The sequence below is a fragment of the Athene noctua genome, chromosome 1 (genome assembly GCF_965140245.1).
Source record: "Athene noctua chromosome 1, bAthNoc1.hap1.1, whole genome shotgun sequence".
NCBI classification, from domain to species: Eukaryota; Metazoa; Chordata; class Aves; order Strigiformes; family Strigidae; genus Athene; species Athene noctua.
The window spans coordinates 97,136,055-97,152,786 of record NC_134037.1 but is presented as its reverse complement, the minus strand read 5'-3'; positions in this window follow the sequence as shown (position 1 = coordinate 97,152,786).

Here is a 16,732-nt window from a genome sequence, read left to right as displayed (position 1 = left end):
ATCTGATCCTGTAGTAGGTTCGCAACAGCCCTGCCCGATCACCCTCTCCAGCCTTGGCTGAGGGTTTCACAGCCATATTACACATCCTAAGAAACAAGGTTATACCATGGGTGATCTTATACTACTCTGAGCTCCAGAGTTGCACTTCTGTATGAGTAATGAACTATTAGAGGCAGCTGATGTGCTGGCCTCTTGAATGTGAAGCAAAGGATTGCCATGACGTGCTTACTACTACCACCAGAGGAGCAATCTGGGATGCCATTGTGAAGTGTAATCAGTAATAAATGATTAATTAATGGCTTTTAAATGGGCCAAGTTCAGTATGTGGTGGTGAGGACATGAATGGAGCAATTATTAAAAAATGCATGTGTTCTTGGTCATAGAACTGACAAATACTCCAAAGTGCTCTTCGATTACAAAGTGGTAGGCAGATCACTTGCACACCACATTTCTGTTTTTAATTGTCAATAAATGATGACTGTGCCCATGTCTGTCAGGCTCCCTGAAAGCACTCAGCTGCCATTAAGCACTTGCGGGCACGTTGGCAGAGTGTATTTTCCTGAGTGTTTGGAGACTCTGATTTAAATGCCTGAGACACAGTCTCAGCTCTCCTCACCTCTCCCTCCCTTCTCTAGCCTCCCACCCTCAGTTTTTACAATGTCAGGCCACAGAGCACAGACTAGGAATTAGGAGATTTAGTTCTTCTGCCATTTACCTGACGTCTGGTCTTTAACAGATCAGAGAGACATATATTTAAAGTTACTCTGCTGCTAAAATGGAGGAAACGATGTAATCACCCACCTGCACAGAGCACTTTGATATTGGAGGATGAAAAGTGTTACCATTAATTTCTGTTTTGGAGAGCTTTGCAGACCTGAAGAGCCTGATTTGTGCAGTAGACCATTAAATCCTGTTTTTCTATAAAGTAAAAGGGAAGACAAAGTACAGAGAGTTGATTCAATTTGCCCCCCCCCCCCGGCACTGCAGTTGCAATTTTGCACCAACAGAGAGTTATACGTACTTTACTGCAATGACAGTAGGGGCATAGATTAGCAACTAGGGCCATGATTTCCAGGTACGGATTGATAGTGAAACGTCTTTTAATGCCAGTACTTGAAATTCACCGAGTACACTAAAGAGAAGGTGAGATAATTTCTCGTTAAAGAGAAAGGAATAGGGTTTGTTCCTGCAAGCTGATGTTATCTGGGTTCATCAGAGGATGAGAATGGAGCCACTGCTTGACTGGAATTTGGGAAGCCTTTGCTCCCTGTAGCGTACTCTAGGTAAGAGCAGTCCTGCTGCATCAGAGCAGTCCTCCAGGCAGAGGAGGGAACTGAATTCTTCTCTCCAAGATCATAAAAATTTATTGAGCCATCAGATGCCAGGGCATTCTAGGATGGAGCTCTCTGCCCCTCTGGTGCAAGCTGTTTTGCTTCTGCATGACTTGGTTAAACGTTTGCTGTCCCAACATGGCTCTACAGGACATGTAACTTAGAGGAACAAAGGCAGTTTCCAGTCACTGCTCAGAAAGAGACTTACGAAATAAAGCTACGAGTCTAAGAGAATTCAGGCCAGTTCAGGTTGGTGAATTGCAAAAGAAGAGGTGTGCCTCAATGCAGTCTGAAAACATGTGGGCTCTTTGAGAGTGGAATGGAAGCCTCATATACTCCCTGTAGGATAGCAGTAATTTTGTTTAGGCTCTGAAGCCCTTTCAGCAGCAGGTAGCATGATCCCTCTGTGGGGGTTTACTCCTAAATTTGAACAATGCTGAAAGTTTGTCACTGCTTCTCCACAGAATCCCTCTTTCCTGTTTTCTAATCACTTTGCCATGGATTTTCTTCTCCTTACTCTGACATCTGGGGTGACAAAGTTTTTCACCAAAACCTTGATCCATTCTACATATTTTTGATTGTTCTGAAGAAGTAACAGTTTCCAGGACTTCTGGGTAAAGAGAAAAATCTTTACTATAATAAATCTTAGGGTAAAAAAAAAGAGACACAAAGAGCAGAAGCTGTAAAGGGCTATGAACAGTTGCTTGGGGCATTGAGTAAGTGTTTGTGACCACTTTTCTGCTGGAGATACTCGTGTCTGGCTGAGACTCAGCATCACACTCCAGCAGGGTCTCTGCTGTTGGAGTCTAGTCAAATGAATACTGTATATAAAGAAACCATCTCTGTAGGATTCAGGCTTACAGATGGAAGCTAGTTCTCACTTCTTCATGGACGAATGCAGAGTACTTGCTCAGCAGGTGAGCCCCACTGCACACACACACTGAGGCACAGGGAAGTTCAGGAACCCCTAGAGAAGACAGCTGAACTTCTTTTCCTGTATGTGTGTGTGCCAGGTGTGTCTCACAGCCTCCTGTGCATCTACACCTGGCACATGTTTTCAGAGACTGATGGAAATCACCCATCTAAAGCTAGGGCCCCCTAACCTGGCAAGTAATACATGGATGGAGCTTTCTCCTCACTGGAGTGCAGTTCCAGAAGAAAGCTGTTGGGTCCATGCTGGAAATTCAGGCATCTGCTGCATGGAGGTTCAAGGTTTCTTACTGGATCTTTTTAATGTCTACTAAGGAGAAAATAAAAGGGAGGGTGGAAGAAAACACTAATAGCAAGTTCACTCCAAACTACCCATTCCCAAGACATCTTAAAAAATCAGAACACCACTAAAATCAATTAAATCTCCATTTAGCCACAGGAACCTGATTGCAGCAAGGATTGTGCAGCAGGCTGCTCCCCTTCAGCTGTGGCCATGGTGGGTCTCCATCGCTGCTCCCCGAAGAGCAAAATGCCAAGCAGAGCATGGTGTGAATACAGGACTACCTTGAACAGGCTTTCAGATACACATGAAATGAAAGCCAGAGGAGTTATATAGTCTTTGGATGACAAGCAAAGAACGAAATGTCTTTGTCTCCGACAAGAAAAAGGTGAATTTTTAGACAATCTGCCTTAATGTCAACATCACTCATCTTCAAATGTTGATGTAGACATCAACATTTTGCAGCACTCTGGGAAATTGTCTTGAAACTAATAGTAGGCTCAGCCCAGACCTTTGGGCTGTTGGTTATTTTTTGCAGCTCTTGAATCCATACTTATGTGACAAAGAGCACTGGGTTGTTTGCACAGTGATTTGTAAGAAGTTTCAAGCATGTGACTCTGGCGCCTTTGGTTCTGCAGGTTTGGGCCCTCTTTGCCTATCTTCTTTAAGTGCATAAGGAAAACTTGGTTCTTCCAAAAAAAGGAAACAAACCCATTTTTTTCTTGTGCCACAATAATATTTGAAAATAAAATTAAAACCTGTGAAAATGATGAAGAGATTGTTAAAACCAGGACAGTTCAAACCACTTCATCATGAGCACAATTTCAAAATGTTTGCCAAACAGTGTTTGGTGTTGACTTACTTCTTATTCAAAGTAGGCTGCAGCTGCAGGTTTCACACACAATAATGTGCTGGAGCAGTCTTAGAGAACCTGGAAATTTGGTATCAAGTTTTGATTTTGCTGCAGTAAAGCTGTATGTCCTTGAAAGAATGGCTTCTGTCCTGGATTCTACTCTTTTCCCGTGGTGGTACTAGCCTTTCTTTGTGAAGAGCCTTGCAATCCACATATAAACAGTAACACTGAAAAAACGGAGTAGCAAAAGCGTTGTATGTGTGTGCATTGCTTTCAGGAGGTGAGAGAAATATTTGAACACATTAGATGGTAGGTGAATGTCAGATCCAAGTTTTGAGAAAACAAATCTTCAGAGAGTGCTCTTTTGCCCTGCCAAATCCTCCTCCTCTCAGAAGGCTTTGGTCTGAAAATGAAAATTACCAGGCAGTTCCAAAGGAATAAACTGGTTCCCTGCTGGAAACAGCATATGCCCAAGATACCACAGTTGCTGCTCCATGCATATGCTGATTTCCCCAAAGGCACGGCATGGGCTGCTCTCCTCTTTGTCTTTTTCAGAGGGAGAAGGACTCAATTATTTTCATGCCAGACGCACACAGTCATGCATGCTCAAGCCCTCACACTGCTCTCATTCTCCTCTCATTTGAGCCTCCAATCTCTTTAGAATTCCTTCAGAAAATGTGCAGTCCCTCAAGGCCCAAAGACATGCAGAGATGCTGTAATTCCTTTGGTCCTGAACATACAATTTATTCTCATCACCTTGTCCATAACCTTCTATTCATTTTCAGTTTAGCTGAAGCTCCCTCTTTCTCTTCCCCTCCCATCTTCTATACCTCCATCAGGCTTCAAAATGAGAGATACATTTCAAGGAAAAGAAAATTAACAAAAAAAGTGAAGAGAAGGGTAATATGTTCCCCATAATTCTCAGTTGTACTCTGGCTTATGGGAGCAGGGCACTAGTCCAGAGGTCAGACATTGATCACTAAGATTTTGTCCTTAATTTATCCATGGGTGAAGTCCTGAAATACTGGGAAGATTTCTTCAGAAGGCTAGGGCAGGAATTCAAGCAGCACAAGGCAAGCATGTCTAATTGATTCTCTGCTGATACAGTGATCTCAAAGAGCATTGGCTGCAGTTGCTTTGATTGACTGGGAAACTGCATCTTCTCTTTGCAGACTGGTGTCCTTGTCTTCCTTACCTCCTAGTTCAACAAGTCACCAGCAGGCAAAAATGCCTCTCACCTGAGCTATCAGCCTGGCATGATTTTATTTCTAAGAACTCCTTCCTTTCTGCAAGCTTGATGCTCTTCCTCCTGAATAGCTGGCTCCACTGTGAAAGCGGATTTATGTTTAAAGATATCTCCATAGAGAGCTAATAGGATAGGCTAGAGAAGCACGCAGAAACAAGGGTGCGGGAGTGTCATGTCCTTCTCAGATGAGGGAGACAAGTGACTCAGATTTGCAAATCCCCAGTGGAGCGGACAATGGTGAGACAAGTCTCAAAGTCCAAACTTTTATTAACTACCCATAATGTACTAATTGAACACATGATAATTGGCTAAGTATATCGGCTAAGTTCATCTCTCATAGACAGTTATTGCTCTCCTAAAATATTTGGCTTTATTGCTGCTGCTATTGAGACAGCTGCCACATTCCCCAGCCAGAGGTGGACCAAGCCTATTGACTGCCATGCTGTGTGATGTTCTGCTTCAGGAAAGACTGCAAGACTGCAAACATGACACTTTGCTCCTACCAGTGGCCAGCGAGTGTGCTGGGTACTGGATAACCACAGGAAACACAGAAAACTCAGAAAGTAGTGAAATATCCCTTCTGTCCATTGTCCTTCCTGGTTGGGGATGCCAAACGTAATGGGCCACACCTCCTCCTGCCGTGGAGGGGGATAATTTCTCATGCCCATGAACAGCAAAGTTCTTAAGACACTTGCAGGAAGAACAAACCCCAAAACTTCCTCGCTAAAGAAGGATTAACTGAAGAACGGTTAAGAAGAAGTTGCCTCCTCACTCCAGGCTGCAGAGCTGTCAGAAAGCTGAGGACTTGGATCTTCAGAAGGGGCTGACTGCATTTCGCCCAACTGAGCAAAGGGCAACTGTGTTAGCAGAAACACTGCCTGACTGAGTCCCTCCAGCAACTGAACGAGCTCTAATACATCTAGACACTGGAAGCAATATCTATCAGGTTCTGAAAACCAAATCTCTCCTCTTTCTCAAGCCACTTGGCTTGTACCATGTTGTGCCTAACAATAGGGGAAAGCACATGGCCCTGAGGCTTTAGAGAGGGGGGGAGCTTTTCTGTGGTCCCTCTGAGAACAGGGACAGTGTCACCTGCTTCTGGAAAGGCACAGTCTCTCTGATCTGCTGGCGTGTCATGCACAGCTTGCATTTCATACCAGCCGAGCCCACTGCTGGTCACATTTTCCTGGAGGACTTGTCGCTGCCTGCCTTCCCTGATGGGGTCTGTTCCATGCTCACCTGTGCTTCCAGGGGTCTGATGGCTCGTGTTATTGTTACCTTGGTATTCATCATTTCAGACAAAGTCAGTGCTGGCAAATGATTCTGAACTGGCAGCCCTGGAAAAGGAAGCCCTTTTGGCAATGTGCTCTTGGTCTTTATTTTTAACGCTACAGTAATGAGCTGGTGAGATCAGGGCCTCCCTCCACTGGATGTTGGCTCTCTCCAGAAGATAGCCAGTGAGAAACAGTCCTGCCTGGATGAGATTATACTCCTAGTAATTAATAGGGGGAGAAAGAGGTCTTAAGACACTCTTTTACAGAAAAAGAACTGAACATGGTGAATCGCTTCCGCAAACTATCAGAAAAAGTTGGGGGAGTACCGCAGGTGAATATAGGTCTTCTGAGGACTGATGTAGCACACTCTTTCCCATCTGTATTTCTCTATAACAGCTTTGTCTTTCCCTGTCTTTTGCAACACCTCTTGAAGCTGGGGAACAGCACAGATCCCCTGACATCTTGATGTCATTGCAAAGAGCCCGACAATTGTACTGATGGAGCAATTTTGTGATGCCAGCTCTTACACAGCACTACTGGAGCTCAGTTCAGTAAGTGGAACACCCAGGAAGCTTTAAAGTGTTTCTCATCTGGAAATACTGATTTATCAAAAATTAAACTCCATATGGGACTAGTTATCCTTTTGGAAAATAGGTTTGTTTCTTACATTTCAAACATTTCATGTGATTTTTTTCTTTAAATGGAAAAAGGGTGACGTGGGAATAGAAACATTTTTGGTTTACATCTCATTGCACCACTTATAAAGATTAAAAATTCATGTGAGGCTGAACGTGATATACGCTCAATACACATCTGGTAAGTCACCAGATGGATGTCATCTGGGAAAAACTTCTACCATTGTTTGTTATCAAAGTTAGAGATCACTTAGAATTTTACAGGATAGGTATTTAGGGAACATGTTGCTGCTGAGATGAATGCAGATATTAAAGATGACACTTGTTTAACCCTTTCAGCCATGGCTTACTTAGTTATTCTTAGCTAAAACCTCAAAATCTCCTGCTCAGCATTTCCCTCTGTAGCAGTCAAGCCAATCACACATTCAGAACTGCTGCATTTGGCACTGTGTAAGTCCAAGAATTCTGCTGTCATTTCTCCATTTCTCTACAATTTCCCCTGAATCCTGACACTCCACCTTGGAGTTCCATCAGAAAGAAAGCTGTATTTAATCTTGTCTAGAAAAATAAATAGCTAAACAAATAATCAGCTCTGAAAATTCACCCTTACTTTATCACACATGGTCTTGAGGCTTAAAAAAAGTTTCCTTATAAACCTCAGATAACAAAATGAATATTGTATGGGTGAAGCTTGCTTCAATTGACAGGGGAGAAATTTGTGTTTACTTCTTTGTATTACTTTCAGTGTTTATGAATTCTCAAGATATTTCTGGTTGAGTTGCACATTGCTCTTACTTTTTCCCTTTCTTCCCACTGTACAGTTTGGTATTAGTATTAAGTATTAGTTTATTAGTATTTTGCTGTTCCCTTTATCAGGTTTATATAATGCAATTGCAAGTGAAACATACAATAGGTGGGAAATGAGAGTCTGAGTATTTCCATTGTATTGCTTTACAACCTATTATATTAGCTGATGTAGATGAGGGGCTCAAATAAGGGAGTAGAAGGTTGGGTATTAATCCCATCTCTGCTACTGCATGGTTTCAGCAGTTTTCTCTATTTAGTGTCCTGGTTTTGGCTGGGATAGAGTTAATTTTCTTCCTAGTAGGCGGTACAGTGCTGTGTTTGGATTCAGTGCGAGAATAATGTTGATAACACACTGATGGTTTAGTTGTTGCTAAGTAGCGCTTATCCTAAAGTAAGGATTTTTCAGTTTCCCATGCTCTGCCAGCAGGCAGGTACACAAGAAACTGGGAGGGAGCATGGCCAGGTCAGCTGACCCAAACTAGCCAAAGGGATATTGTGTATCGTAGGACATCATGCTTAATATATAAACTGGGAAGAGTTGGTCAGGAGAGGTGGATTGCTGCTCAGGCATTGGTCGGCAGGTGGTGAGTAATTGCATTGTGCGTTATTTGTCTTGGATTTTATTTCTAACTCTTTTTTGTTATATTCCTTTAATTACAAATATTAATATTATTATTATTGTTTTGATAGTTTATTTTACTTATTAACCTGTTCTTATTTCAACCCATGAGTTTTACTTGGAGGAGTTAATAAGGGGCTGCATGGTACTTAATTGCTGGCTGGGGTTAAACCACAACACTTAGTTCACTCATTAATAAATACAGACTATAACACCCCTCATCACTGTTGAGGACTTTACTATCTACTGATGAAAAAGGCTATATAAGACAATTGCATAATAAAGGAGGAAAGAAGGTGAGAGTGAAAGATGGTTTTAAGGGAACAGGCAGATGAAGTACCTAATACACTACACATCATATCTAAGAAGTCGTGCCAGTCCAGTGAAATTCCCACTGACTGGAAAAAGGGAAACATAACCCTCATTTTTAAAAAGAGAAAAAAGGAAGACCTGGGGAACTACAGGCCAGTCAGTCTTACCTCTGTGCCTCGCAAGATCATGGAGTGGATCCTCCTGGAAACTGTGCTAAGGTACATGGAAAACAGGGAGGTGATTGGTGACAAACATGGCTTCACTAAGGGCAAATCATGCCTGACAAATTTGGTGGCCTTCTACAACTGGGTTGGTGGATAAAGGAAGAGCAACTGACATCATCAACCTGCATGTGTGCAAAACATTTAACACTGTTCCACATGACATTCTTGTCTTTAAATTGGAGAGACATGGATTTGATGGATGGGCCACTCGGTAGATACGGAATTGGCTGGATGGTCGCACTCAAAGAGTGGTAGTCAATGGCTTCATGTCCAAGTGGAGAGCAGTGACAAGTGTTGTTCCTCAGGGGTTGGTGCTGGGACCGGCGCTGTTTAACATCTTTGTTGGTGACATGGACAGTGGGATTGAGTGCACTCGCAGCAAGTGCATTGACGGCACCAAGCTATGTAGCGTGGTCCACACGCTGGAGAGAAGGGATGTGCCATCCAGAGGGACCTTGACAGGCTTGAGAGGTGAGCCCATGTGAAACTAATGAAGTTCAACAAGGCCAAGTGCAACATGGGTTGGGGCAATCCCAAGCACAAATACAGGCTGAGGTGAAGAGTGGATTGGGAGCAGCCCTGCAGAGAAGGACTTGGGAGGAGTAGTGGATAGAAAACTGACTATGAGTCATCAGTGTGTGCTCACAGCCCAGAAAGCCAACCATATCTTGGGCTGCATCAAGAGAAGTGTGTTGGGATTCTAGAGGGCATTCTGCGAGAGAATGGACATGTGAGCAATCCTGCGTGAGAACAAGACTAAGAGCCTCAGCCGAGCAAGAATGTGATAAGGATGTGACCCTGAATGAGGGGGGAGAAACTCGATGAGACAAACAACCCCTGGAAGGGGTTGGGACGGAAGAGGAAGTTCCACAAGGCAGGAAGCCTGGCAAGGCTGATGGGGCACTTTTTATCCAGTCATAAGAAGGTTTAAAGCGCGGGCTAGGTTAACTGTCCAGTCTTGAGGACTTGTACTGCATGTTACTCACGTGTGCGGGAGAACATCATAAAAGGGCTTTCTTAGTTGTAATAAACGGGCATTGCTTGATCACATTGGTCGTGTGCATGCTCAGCCCTCCTGCAGAAGTGTGACCAACAGGTTGAGGGAGGGGATTCTCCCCCTCTACTCTGCTCTTGTGAAACTCCCACATGCAGTTCTGTGTCCAGCTCTGGGGCCCCCAATTTAAGAAAGACATGGACCTGGTGGAGTGAGTCCAGAGGAGGGCCACAAGGATGATCAGGAGGCTGGAGTACCTCTCTTATCAAGACAGGCTGAAAGAGTTGGGGTTGTTCAGCCTGGAGAAGAGATGGCTCAGGGAAGACCTTATAGTGGCCTTCCAGTACTTAAAGGGGGCTACAGGAAAGATGGGGAGGGACTCTTTATCAGGGACTATAGTGATAGGATGAGGGGTAATCGTTTTAAACTGAAAGAGGGTAGTTTTAGGTGAGATATAAGAAAGAAATTCTTTACTGTTAGTGTGGTGAGACAATGGATCAGGTTGCCTGGAGGGGTTGTGGCTGCCCCCTCCCTGGCAGTGTTCAAGGCCAGGCTGGACGGGGCTTTGAGCAACCTGGTCTAGTGGAAGGTGTCCCTGCCCATGGCAGGGGGTTGGAACTAGCTGATCTTTAAGATCCCTTCCAACCCAAACCATTCTGTGATTCTATGACTCTTAGTTGCAGTAGATTTCAGAGGAGATAAAGCAGATTAATCCCACTCTACCTCAGATTCAGTATGCTTCAAGAGAAATATAAACTCTGATATCATGCAGCCTGCATACATAAAAATAAATTAAAAAAACCTTTCCACTGCAGTATCCTTCTTTGGATTATGTACACTGATATAGCGGTTAAAAAAATAACTTGTCACTGCTTTCAATGGGAGTTTGGTTGGTTCCTATACTTGACCTAGTTTAGATACTGAAGCCAGAGCACATACATTTTCACTCTTGTCTTGTCTTGTCTTGATTTACACTCATGTACTTCTTTCCTCCAAAAACAGTACCACTAAGGGGAAAAGAGAGTCTGTGAGTGCAGTTACTGGAGCTGCATAAATCTTCTGAGGCATGAGCTCGTAAGAGACAGACACAAGGCACTGTGGTTTGGCACCAGTAAACTTAAGAGAGATGGATTTCTATTCATATGGACTTCTAGTCCTGAACTTCTTTCAAGGAAGGTGTACATGTGAAACACCACATCCACTATTCCTTTCACCAATGCAAAATCCATTAAATTATTGTTATTAATTATTATTATTAATGATGATGTTAATTTTTTTCAATCCCTTATGGAAAATGTATTAATCATCAAGAAAAATATGCCTGACCATGCAAATAGTGGTTTGACCTTTAAGTCAGTTAATACCACTGAACATGAAACAACTGGGAAGGAAACAAATGCTCTTGTGTGCTTCATAAGATACTTGTTCATTCATTCCAACTGCATTTTCAGGAGACCTGTAGGGTAGAAAAGTTCCTTTTCAGTCACAGATTCGAGTTTGCTCATAATTTGCTGAAAGAAATGCTTTTGCACTCTGTGAATCAATTGTGCTTGGAGCACTCCTCTCAGGAGACAGACAACTAAGGGGGGATCTGGGATGGAAGAGGAAAGGAGGGTGAAACCCTGGTTTGCACCTTGACTCAAGCCCTGTTCATTGGAACAGGACACAGTCAGGCTGTTGTGTACTTCTAGGGTCAGGAGGAGCATACAATGTACATCACCTTTGCCCCCTTCTTCGCCAATTCAAACCAAGCTGGAGAGGGTCTGCAGTGTTTCCTGGAAGTGTTCTTCCCCAGACACTGCATTGCCTTTCACATGTTGCACTTGGCTGGCCCTATCCTTTGCTGGCAGGGAGCCTTTAGCAGCAGTGAAGGAAGAGGTCAGCAAGGACCTGCTGCATGTCTAGGCAAAACAGACAGGCAGCCAAAAAAAAGTGAGGTTTCCTATTGGTGGTGTTATCTCTGGGTGTATCTTCTGCACCTCAGTAGCAAGCTCCGATTCCAGTAAAAAGCAGGAAATTGTAGTTTTGGTTATCAGGAAAAAATGGTCAGCTACCTTGTGCCCACGTCAACATGCTTTTCCTCTTTCCTCTGCATCAGTAACCCAGCACAGCCTCCTTCACAGTCAGTCGCTGCGGGGACCAGAGGGACTTTTAACTCACTAGAGAACCAGACAAGCAAGCTTGTAGCTTCTGCTGACCGCTGCCTGCTTTCCCTCATCTGTTCCCTGCTCATTCCCATCTGCTGCTTGTCTACCTGCAGAGTAGTTGGTAGGTGTTAGTGACCCCTTGGCTGTCTGGCCCACACAGCACCCACTTTCCCTCACCTCTGCTATAAACAGTTGACTTCTCACTAGCGGTTTGGACCAGTATCTGTATTTTGCTGTATTTCCCACTTCAGTCCTCATGCACAAGCGTCCAAGTAGAAGCATGTTCTTTTACAAATGCATCTATTTGGAGGACAAAAATATTGCCATTCTTTAGCCCCTGTATTGCTGAATTTTCTGTGTATTGGTAAGTGCTCTTCCAAGGGACACAAACGCATGTGTCAAGCAGCTGAGTCATTAGTTTGCATGCCGTTGGCGAGATGGTCTTTCTGATGGTTTGAAGTGTCTCTGCAACCTTAGAGTCTTTTGTGTGTGTGTGTGTGTGTGTGTGTGTGTGTGTGTGACAAGTCCCAAGGCAGGATCAGTTACATGGAAAAGCTTATGAAGAAAAGAAGTTATAATTCATTCCTGTTGGCTTCCTTTGACACCTCCTCTCCTTTCTGTTGTTTGCAGCAGAAAAGGCCACACAAGTTGGTCTGGAGAGTCATTGCCCTTCAGTTTTATGAAGACATTAAATCAATAATAAGGTTGTCTGCTGAAAATGCAGAGAAGCTGAATAAATGATTTATGAAGTGCTTGGCATAACAACTTGTGTTGCCCGGAATGAGTCAGTCTTTCCAAATAGCCATCAAGGAATTATCTCCTTCCCTTCTTCCTGTCTCCAAATATAAATCTGGCAAAACCTCAGACCAGTCCAGGGGCTTTATCAGCATTTGCTGAAAGGCTGAGTAAGTGTAGGACATGTGAACTTGTCTGCACCAGGTGATGGAAGATGTCACAGAGAACCATTTCTGGCCTTGGATACCTGGCACTACCCTGTCCATGTTGGATCAAGGCTGCTTCTGAGCTGCTGAATCTTCTGGAGAGGCAGGACCCACTGCCTCAGCCAACATGTTGTGCAGCTACTGTGTTTGGGCATGAATGACACAGCACCATGACCGAGAGCTGAGCAGTGCCTGCAGATAACTGGGGCTTCTTACGCCTCAATTTTTTTCCCCCATGTCATCCAAATATCCCATTAAATATCACAACTGCCCCCATTCACCAAGCTGTGACTCAGTTTTCATTCATGATCCACTTCTCCTAACAGGTCCCTATAAAGAAACTGGCATAAAAACCTCTGAACCCTATGTAAGCTACAGTGTCTCATATTATATGAGACATAACATGAGACATTCATATTGCCCAGACCATTTAATCTTGGGGCCAAAAGCATTCAGAGTACTTCTCACTTATCTTCTGGCATAGGTCCAAGTCCCACAGCTGTCTCCACATCATCGAAGCTTCATGCCTATAAACAGCACTAACTTTTTTTACCTGACAATAGATGGTGCTCTTTCTATAATTATCTGTCTCCACAGTCCCTGCATATACCTTTAGTTTTACTTAGAATTAACATAACAGATTATCCTAGGTTTTGGGCGTTACAAGATACCAAGCAGCAATGGTAATAAGTAACCACCTGTAAACAAACCTGTAGCATAGATAAACTCTCTGTTATTGCTGATCTGCAACAAGGACTCAGAATAGATCCTCAAATATTAAGTGCTCAGATGATGGGGGACATTTAGATAGACAGATAAGTGGATCAACTAAGTAACAGAAATAATAAGGGATGATCCAAATGTCTTCCCTAACTTGCACCAAACAAAGCTTCTGCAGGCTCAGAAAAGATTTGTCACGGTATTTTCTTCATTCTGTGTTTGAATAAAAAGGAAGGAGATCCTAAGCAGCATCGGGCAAAATTATTTTACACTTTCTTTTCACCTGTATTCATTTTAACTCTTTGTAAAGTATAGAGCAGAGTTCTGTTTTCTTCAGGACTTACAGAAGTCACAATTATAACTAGAATCCAAGACAGTAATATTTCCTAGTCAAGTTTAGAGATGGAAGAACTGTAAAATACCTAAAATTTACCCCTTAAATAAATACAGTGAATAACATTTAGAACAGTGTAGTGACTTTCAAGCAAATACTGTGAAGTCATAACTTTTTTGGCATTACTTCCTCCCATTCTTGATGTTATTTATACACAAATAAAAGGCTTCTACCTTCAGTCCTTTTCCATTGGCATAGGTTGCATAATGCCTCCAATTTTCCTCCTAGATTGACTTTATACTTCAATGAAAACTTGTAGGGCCTCAGGCTCTTTCGAGGCTGAACAAGAGACTGAATGAGCAGCATCTCCACCCTTTTCCCTGGTGCATTTGAGCCCTCCAAATACATTCCTCAAAAATGCCCTTGGGTGCTCACAGCTTGCAATATTGAAGCCCCCCAGCTAATATCTGCCCTCCTTTGCAAGCATAGCAGAAACGCGTGGTCTGTAGCTTCTTGAGGGATGCCTCTAGCTGCCCTACATCAGCCAATAAGGTAAATGCCAGTGCTGACTCACTTCTTTCTTACGCTTTACTTTGTGCTGTGAGCTTTCCGGCCCTGACGGGAGTGCAGCTGGGGAGGATTTGGTGGTGGCTCACCCAATGTCCTCAAGTCTACAAGAGCTGCACAGGAGCTCCTATCACCTACTGCTACACATGTACGTCCAGTGCTTAAATTAGGGGGAGAACCTTGTTAAGGTGATGTCTTTGGTGATAGAGGAAAGGTGGACTTTTGAGGGGAAGTCATGCAACATGAGCCAGGAACTATGTGTTCTTTCCTCTTCCTTTTGTTCTTCATTCTTTTTTGCTGGCAGGATATATTAGTCCATTGCCTTAGGGGCTTCAGTGATGTTGTTTCCTCTCTCCTAATATGCTCTCTCCTGTTGCTTGTCCTTCTTTTTCCCCCCCACTTCATCAAAATATAAAAACACAAAAGGAAAAAATTCTGGTAAAAAGGGAAATTTATGAAAATACTAATCTATCTAATTATCATTTTAGCAAATAATAGAAATATGACTGACTTCTAAGAAAAATCTTTAGGTTAACAGTGTTTAGATAAAGACATTCCCTACAAAATAGAGGAAAAAACCCCTTGCTTTTTCACAGGAATTCTTAATATTTCTGACTTTTGGTGTTAGAACTTGATGAGAAAAAATCAAAAATGCTGAAATGAATTCTACACAAATTATTGCTTTAAGATGAAGAAAATAAAAACGTCTTATGCCTTTTAATTCTCTTTACCCTTGTATTATAATGGGATAAATAAATTAAAAAATGAAGTGACAAACAATCAGTATGACATAGTAACTACTCTATCGTTATCAAAAGTTTGAATTCTGGTGAAGAGGGATTTTTTTGGTGGGGGGGAACATTCTGCTGACATATGATGAGTTAACTTTTAGCATCTGCCAATATTGAGCATACTGTAAGGAAAAGAGAATCATGCTAGTGACTTAGAAATGGTACTCTTTACTGACTTAACAATATTTCCATTGTTCGTAATATTCTTAATTTTCAGCAGAAGATAGAGATGTGCCTTAATGTAAGGGCTAGACTACAAAAGCCAGATCCTGTTTTCATTTATATTTCTGTAAACGATTAGTGTGTCTGCTGAAGTCAGTGGGATTATTAAATTTATTCCACTATAATTAAGAACAGATGTTGGCTTGTGATCTCTAACACTCCATGTAACACCTAATGTGTGGTAATTGGTAATCTCTGAGGAGTATCTCTGAAGAAGGCACACAGTAACATTTCAGTTGAGGACACAGAGGTACTCAAATAAAGCAACAGTGAAATCAAATGACCTTTCAATATGTTTATGAGAGACTTTGTCATCTCTGTTTCAAGACAGCTGGAACAATGAGTGAGAGAACTTAATCTATATCCCAGAGAGTCTTTGCTTCAGTGAAATCCAAAAATACACACAGGCTCCGCAGCTGTCGTAGTCCTGTTTGTTTTCATTCTACAGGTCTAAGCACTTGAGGAGCTTATGCTTTTTGCATGCTTAGGGTGGGCTCTCATCAGCGCTTCCCCAGAGAAGTATTCATCTGTAATATACTACAAGCAGTCCTTGAGCAAAGATAGAAAATGGATAACTATTAGCATGATAAAAAAGACATTTCTTTTTTTCCGTCGCACTGCAAATAAGTACATCAACAGCAAAAGAAAGACCAGAGAGAGCCTCTATCCCCTGCTAGACACAGGAGGAAACATGGCAAGAAGTGCTGGGGAAAAAGCTGAGGTGCTTAATGCCTTCTTTGCCTTAGTCTTTAATAACAAGACTAGTTGTATTGAGGGAATCCAGCCTCCTCAGCCAGAAGACAAGACTGGGAGAACGACTCCCCCACAATCCAGGAGGTGACCTGCTGCATCACACTGACACACAGAAGTCTATGGGACCAGACGGGATATACCCGAGGGTGCTGCAGGAGCTGGCTGGGTGCTCGCCAAGATGCTTTCTGTCATTTACAAGCAGTTTTGGCTGACTGGGGAGGTCCGACAGATTGGAAATTGGCGAACATGATGCCTGTATATAAGAAGGGTTGAAAGGATGATCTGGGAAATTACAGGCCTGTCAGCTTGACTTCAGTGCTCAGGAAGCTGATGGAGCAGCTCATCCTGAGTACCATCACACAACACATGTGGGACAACAGATGATCAGGCCCAGTCAGCATGGGTTTATGAAAGGCAGGTGCTGCCTGACAAACCTGATCTCCTTCTATAACAAGGAGACCTGATTACTGGATGAGGGAAAGGCTGTGGATGTTGTCTACCTTGACTTCAGTAAGGCCTTTTACACCATTTCCCACAGCATTCTCCTGGCAAAACTGGCTGGTCGTGTCTTGGATGGGCACACGCTTCGCTGGGTAAAAAACTGGCTGGATGGCCGGGCCTAAAGAGTTGTGGTGAACGGAGTTAAATTCGGTTGGTTTGGTCATGAGGGGTGTCCCCCAGACCTCGGTTTTGGGGCCACTCCTGTCTAACATCTTTATTGATGACCTAGACGAGGGGATCGAGTTCACCCT